Genomic DNA, 6984 nt, shown 5'->3' on the forward strand with positions numbered 1-6984 from the left:
GGCAGGAAGGGTCCATGCCGGGGCTCCCCCCCCCCGTTCCGGCGCGGTGGTTCGACCCTGCGCTTAAGGCGGGCTCCGCGACCGTTAGAGCTGAGGGGCGGCTCCGAGGGGCGGTCCCGGCTCTGAGGGGCGGTCCGAGCTCCAGGGGGGCGGCCCGGTCGGGGCTGTCCGGCAGCGGCTGAGACGCAGGCGGTGCCCGGAGGAACCTTGCCCGTGGGCTGGAGCAGCAGCCGCGTAGGGAGGACGGAGGGCAGGCGGGAGGGGCAGCGGCTGCTCACGCCCCTCACACAGGGAGAGCCCCCAGCCCGCGGACAGCGTGTGCCGCCCGCAGGTAAATAAATAACTAACTAACAGCCACGTGTGAGCAGCAGCCCGGCTGAGCCCGGTGTAACCGCGTGTTAAATAGGGGAGTTAATCAGAGCCTGTCCTGGCTGGAAGATCCAGTAGTAAGGTCTCGTAGTTCCAAGTGGGAAACAAGGCAAGTTACTCGAATAATGCATTAAAAAATACCTAGTACTACATAAATAACACGTAATGGATTGGAATCACAGGTGCACCCAGCAGTGCTAGTGGGATCAGCTGTGGGATCAGGTGCGTTTGGCACTTGAATTAGTCCCAGTTAAGTGGGTTAGAGATTCACCTCCGGGGGAGAAATTACTTCGGTGTGTGCCTGTTGGTAACAAATAGCTGCTTTAAAAACAAAAACAAAACAACAACAAAAAACCCAACCCAAACAAACAAAAAACACAAAGAAACCCCCCCAAAATAGTTAAGTTGGGTACTTCGGGGTGCTGTTGCAACTTTTTAGAATAATTCAAGGCTTTGGGCTTCTTACAGGAGACGCAGGTGCTAATTAGCAGCCCGGTTTTCTAGAGCAGACAGGGATCCTTTCCCGGAATTCCTGCCCGGAGGAGAGCGCAGGGACACGGGTGGCAGTGTTATGGATCACAGGTAAGCACTGGGGAAAAGGGAAGGAGAACGTGGAACAGCTAAAACAGGAATGGAGAGAAAGGGCTGTGTTTAGATTTTACATGAATTGTTGCGTGTCTGATCGTGGTTTGTGATCTGCTGGCTCCATACAGCCAGCGTGGCCTCACTGGGTTCATTCCTCCCTCAAAAGCACAACCCCCCCCATTCAACCCGTAATTTCCTCCTTACCTCTAGCAATAACTTAGTGCTCCCATAGTTTCTTGAGTTCTTATCAGCTCAGCTTCTGCCTAAATCAGCAAAAGCAAAGGAAATTTGTTTTGCTCCAGTTATTTGCAGCAGCCACCGTAGTGCTTCCTTTCAGGAGCAAAAATGGATCCACAGAAAGTCAAGGGAGTGATAATTCTTTTTTTTTCTGGTAACAAAGCATGTGTGTGAGATTTCTGGGTGTAATTTAGGTAGTTGTAGAATTCTCACTATAAATTTTTTTAGCATGACTAAGCAAGTCCCCTCTTGTCTGTACTACCTGATGCCAGTGGGGCTTCCTGCATAGAATTCCAGAATGGTTTGGATTGGAAGGGACATTAAAGCTCATTTCATTCCACCCCCTGTCATGGGCAGGGACACCTTCCACCAGCCCAGGTTGCTCCAACCTGGCCTTGGACACTTCCAGGGATCCAGGGGCAGCCACAGCTTCTCTGGGCAACCTGGGCCAGGGCCTCTCCACCCTCCCAGCCAGGAATTCCTTCCCAATATCCCATCTAAAATTATTCTCTGTCAGAAAAACTGTTGGGTTTGGTTGTTTTTTTTCCCAGAAATAACATTTCTTGTATAATTTTTAAGCTTTTTTGCTGTTTTGTTGTTCCATAAAGGAAGAGATCAGGTGAATTATATATAGAGAAAAAAGGCTAATCCAGACTAAGCAGAGAAAGCTGTTGAGGAAACAAGAATTAATGTGATTTTTGTTGAGTGTGTGGCTGGAGCAGCAGCTGTGTGTGCCCAGCAGAGCTGGTTCTGGGGAGAGCAGCTGCACCTGGAGACAATTAGATAATCAATAAAGTGCAAATTTGGTTCCAGGTCACACCTCCAAGTGTTTGTCAGCCTTCCCAGCTCCTCGTGCTGTGGGTTTAAAAGGAAACCCATTGTATTTTATTAGGGATGTATCCATGTTAATCTCAGGAATTGCCAGAAAGGACCTGAAACTGGGCGTCCTGATGGTTCTGTTTGGGGAAACTGCTGATGCCAATCAAAATCTCCCTGGAAAAATGGGATTCATAATGGGACAGATCGTGGTTGCATTACAAAGGGTTTTCCAAGGTCCTCTGTCACACTTCCTCCCTCTTCAGTTCCCAGTGGAGATGCACCCCACAATCCGTGCTGCTGGAGTTTCCTGACCTGGCTGGTGTGAGTTATTTGGGCAGCAGCTGCAGAAATACAAGCCAAAAAGTCTGGGTAAAGCATGTAAAACCCAGTAACCTCAGTCAGGTCACTACAAATGGGTGGGAAAACTGAAAAAAACCCCCACCAAACCAGCACTTGCATGCTGTTTGGCTGAGGGGTCCGTGCTTTTCCATGTTTTTTCATGGAATATTTAAGGTTTTTTTCCTTTTTTGGGGAGGCCCTTTTGACAGGTCCTGCCCATGAAGCAATCCTATAAATTATATATACATATAATAAGTATAGGCGCATAAGAATAAATGTCTGGAGTTTGCCCTTCTTTCAGATTTTTGAGATCTTAAATCCATTAATTGTATGGCTGGAAAAAAACACCCCTAATGCTTCTTTTGTTTGGGGTTGGTGGAAGAAAACCATATTTCATATATTTATACATATACAGGTCTGTACAGGCTCGTTTATTATTGGCTTTAAAATGCAGAATAGTCTTTGTAAACCTGTTTAAACCTTCCCTGGTGCAAATTGCTGATGCCAGTTTGGGCTCTGGTCTCACTCTTTCTGATGTGACTGAGGGATGGTTTTGGTTACAGAGGTCATAATGCACATTTTTTGCCAAACAAGCTGGGCGACTTTCTCCAAACAGAAAGAGCTGATGCCTAAATGAGGTTTGATCTGTGACTTCCGATGTACCTTTGGGATCTCCCATAGCTGGGAGGACAACCCTTGTTACCCTTTGAGAGGTTGGATATTGTTTGTTTGGGAAAACGTTGGATTTATGAGCAGGTACAATAATTTTTATACCATTTCTTAATATTTGCTGCAGGTCCCTGGGCTGGGGGAGGGCTCTGCAGGCTGTGCTTTCAGCAGTGGGGACGTGGGATTTATTGCTTGGGGTGTGAGTTTTGCTCTCAGTGTATCAGCAGTGAATCCATTTGCATTCATCCTGCCCCTGCTTATTTAGTAATTTTGCTGGGAATGCAAATGTCTTTGTGCAACTAATTTGTTTTGCTGTGCAAGGTTTGCCCTTTACTTGAACTTTATTCATGACTGGAGAGATATTCTATGGAATAATGGACTGGCAGCTGGGATGCCATGGCCTGTGTTAACCTCGGAGGTCATCGAGTCCAGCCAGCAACCAGCCCCACGTTCACCACTGAGCTGTGTCCTCGAGCGTCACATCCACAGGTTTTTTGGGCACTTCCTGGCCCAGGTTGCCCAGAGAAGCTGTGGCAGCCCCTGGATCCCTGGAAGTGTCCAAGGCCAGGTTGGAGCAACCTGGGCTAGTGGAAGGTGTCCCTGCCCATGGCAGGGGTGGCACTGGATGGGCTTTAAGTCCCTTCCCACCCAACCCATCCCGGGACTCTCAGCCCCGTGCCCGGGTCGCGCACTTGTCCTGCTGCCGCTTGTGGTACCTGCGCTGCCGGGGGCTCCTCACTGAGAGGGCGTTTCCTGCTGCATCCCGGTGGGAAGGGCTGGCTCACGAGCGTTCCGGGGGTGCTGGGGAAGGAGGAGCCCCGTGTTCCGTGCGGGCTGTGCGATGTGGAGCAGAGCGCTGGTCTCCACGAGATGGCAGGAGCTCCCTTCTCCCTTCCCGGTCTCAGGAGCGGGCGCTGGCCAGCACAGGCTCTTCCTGAAGCGCTCGTGTGACAGCATCGTTATCCACGGCGCTCGCGGCTCCAGCGCTTCGCTGTGCCCCAGCTGCGGCTCTCCCAACGCGGGCGAGGCTGCGGGAAAAACGAGCCGCGTGGAGCCCAGCTGAGCCCAGCATTCCCTGCCTTTGGAAAGCTGAGCCCCCTGCACACACGCGGTGCAGCGCCGCTGCTCCCGCTCTCACGGGTCCCCAGACGGGAGAGAAGCGTTCTGGCCACACTGCCGGAATTTTGGTGCCGTGTGGGCCACAGAAGTGCCTTTCCCAGGGACAGGACCCAGGGAACAGCTGGAGCTGTGCCAGGGCAGGGTCAGGTTGGATCTCAGGACAAGGTTCTTCCCCCAGAGGGTGGTTGGCACTGAACAGGCTCCCCAGGGCAGTGGGCACGGCCCCAAGGCTGCCAGAGCTCCAGGAGGGTTTGGACAACGCTCTGAGGGACAGGAGGGGATTGTTGGGGTGTCCTGGGCAGGGCCAGGAGCTGGACTGGATGGTCCTTGGGGTCCTTTCCAGTTCAGGATATTCCATAATTCTATGAATGATTTTTGATCTGATTAAGAAACCAGCCACAGCTCTTAGGGAGTTGTTCCAGTGAGTGTCACCTCAATGCTAAAATTGCCTTACCTCCTACCTGGAATGGCTTTGCTCCCTTCCTCAGCTGGTATGAAGACCAGTATCCCTTAGGAACATCGAGGATTCCTGAATACCTGCTTTCAGTCCTATCCCACTGCTGCCATAAGCTCATTTTTAAACTACTTTCTTATCTTTCCTGTTGCCATATTGTTGCTGTTGGATTGCATTCCTTACTATTTCCTCTAGTGCTTGGCTGCTGCCTTCTTGTTTCAGTGTCAGTGTGTTCCTGGCTAATTCCTGCCCCTGGATCTCATGCTGGCCCTGCCCTTTCCCCCACTGCTTGTGTCCCTGGTGTGTCCCTGGAGGGCAGTGACACCCGTCCCAGCTGGAAGCACTGAGCCCTGCCACTGCTGCTGCTTCTGCACCAGTTTGTCTTGGAATTTGGGCTCTGAAGCTTTGCTTGCACAGGGGCAGGAGGAATTTCATATCCTCACGGGGAGCACTTTTCCCTGCACGCCCTCAGATGCTTGAATGAGAATTTCCAGCTTGGTTATTAATTACAATTCTGGCACAGGATGTTTCTGTAGGGCGTCGAGGTCTAGTTTTTATTAAATCCAATCAGTTTTGCAACGTCCTGGTAATTAATCTGCCACCCAAACCCCAGCCCTCCCAGCCTGCCTCGTGTTGCCTGTCTGGTTTGGGACATTAAACGTTCTGGAGCTCACAAAAATGGCTTTAAAGTTTCCTGAAAGTTATCTGTGATTAGTTGAGGCTGGGGTTGGTTCATAATCTTATTTAAACAGTCATTGTTGACTGGGAAATATCTTGTTGCTACCATCAAAAATGAAGATCCCACTCTGCATCTTCACAAGCACAAAGGATGGATATTTTATGCATTCTCTAATACTAAAAGTTACTGTATTCCTTCCCAATAACAGATCCAAGCTATCAAAATAATTTCCCCATTGTTATTCTTTTACAACATCCTTGTTGTCCTTTACCTCCTTGGGAAGGATTTATTTTTACTTGTCTCTGTCACTTTTCTTACATTTTGAGTGTATTTCATAAGTGATCCCTTTGAGTAACCTCCACTGATTGCAAGGCAGCATGTCTGATTTTTATTTGGGAGACAGATCTATTATTCCTGTTTTTAGGAAACAGCACACTGGGAGTGTGGAGTGTCCTGGGTTTGGCTGGGATACAGTTCATTTTCCTCCCAGGAGCTGGTGCAGGGCTGTGGTTTGGGTTCAGGATGAGGATAAACCACAACACAGAGTCGTTTCCCTGGGACGTGAAGTGGCTTCCCAGTGTCATAACCTGTCCCAGGATTTGGCAAGAAGTTATGCAGGAGTAACAAAGCAGTTTAAAAAGTCTCGTGGCTCATAATTGGGGCTGAGTTACAGAAACTGAGTGTTGCTGCTCCTGGCAGGGTTGTATTGCAGCATCTCCATTCCTGGAAGAGAAATCACCTCAGAAATAACAAATGTATCAAAACTCGTGTGTTTGAACAAGCCCCTGACCCCAAAAAGGGCAAACTAGGGCAGAGCTTTGGGCAGAGTCCTATGTTTTTGCTGTCTCTTCTCTTCACTGTGGCCTAAGCCACTGCTGGAAAGACTCCCTGTGTAATTCCCTGCCACCTCAGCTCTGCTAATTGGAAATAGGAATAAACCCAGTTTCCCTCAGTTGTTTAAGCCACGAGCTGGTAATTCCATTCTCTCTTGGAGTGTTTCTGCAGTGGTTATGAGGTTTAACCTAATCTGCATTAATGCTGCCTTTTAGCATTGGTTTAGGAAGGAGACCAAAAACCCACACGGAGCTCCAAAGGGCTGTTATGGAACAGTGGCTGGCAGAGCACTGGAGATCCATCCTTTATAGGGAATAATAAATGTTAATGCACTCCTTAGCATTTCAATGTCATGATTAAATATTCCAGAGCCTTCTTAATTGAATATTTTATATTCGTGCAAATGGCCTTGATCCTCACCACGGCATACTAATTCCAGGGGAAGGGAGGGAGCACAGGCTCCCATTCCTGCAAGGAGTCCCTGCAAACAGGGCTTCTGCATTAATGTGCTCCTGGGCGAGTTCCTTTGCATGAGGCAGCGATGTGGAGGTGATGTCAATGCCTCTGCATTTGGGGTTTTGTGGTTCCAGAGCCACAGAGTTGCTTTGCTGTTGGTTCTGTCAGTAAGGAAGTGGCTGAGGGGATTAAAATTCCACACGTAGCAGCCACCATCCTGTCAGGGACACCAGTGGGGTGAATCTGGAGGGGGAGAAATTCACCTTTCCCCTCGTGCTACAGTTTAAGGAAGCGTCAGACTTCTGTTCCTCTAAAGCCAGAAAGACTTGGAAGGTTTGACCTAATTCATGAACCCCCCCAGGAGATGGTGGGGAGGGGCTGAGGGAGCTGGGGGGGCTCAGCCTGGAGCAAAGGAGGCTCAGGG

General features: G+C 49.7%; 1 long non-coding RNA gene across 3 annotated transcripts in view; it reads left to right on the forward strand.

Moving 5' to 3' along the window:
* The first annotated feature begins 211 nt into the window (after positions 1–211).
* Positions 212–6984, forward strand: part of LOC113978456 — a 46869-nt gene continuing 40096 nt past the window's right edge. For 2 of the 3 annotated variants that reach the window (XR_003537579.1, XR_003537581.1), the window contains exons 1-2: positions 212–331; positions 838–951. This is a non-coding gene — a long non-coding RNA (uncharacterized LOC113978456). Of the gene's footprint in view, positions 332–571; positions 592–837; positions 952–6984 lie in introns of those variants that run through there. The other variant, XR_003537580.1, reaches the window with a different exon arrangement.

Source organism: Neopelma chrysocephalum, unplaced genomic scaffold (genome assembly GCF_003984885.1).
Source record: "Neopelma chrysocephalum unplaced genomic scaffold, ASM398488v2 Primary Assembly neopelma1_329, whole genome shotgun sequence".
NCBI lineage: Eukaryota > Metazoa > Chordata > Aves > Passeriformes > Pipridae > Neopelma > Neopelma chrysocephalum.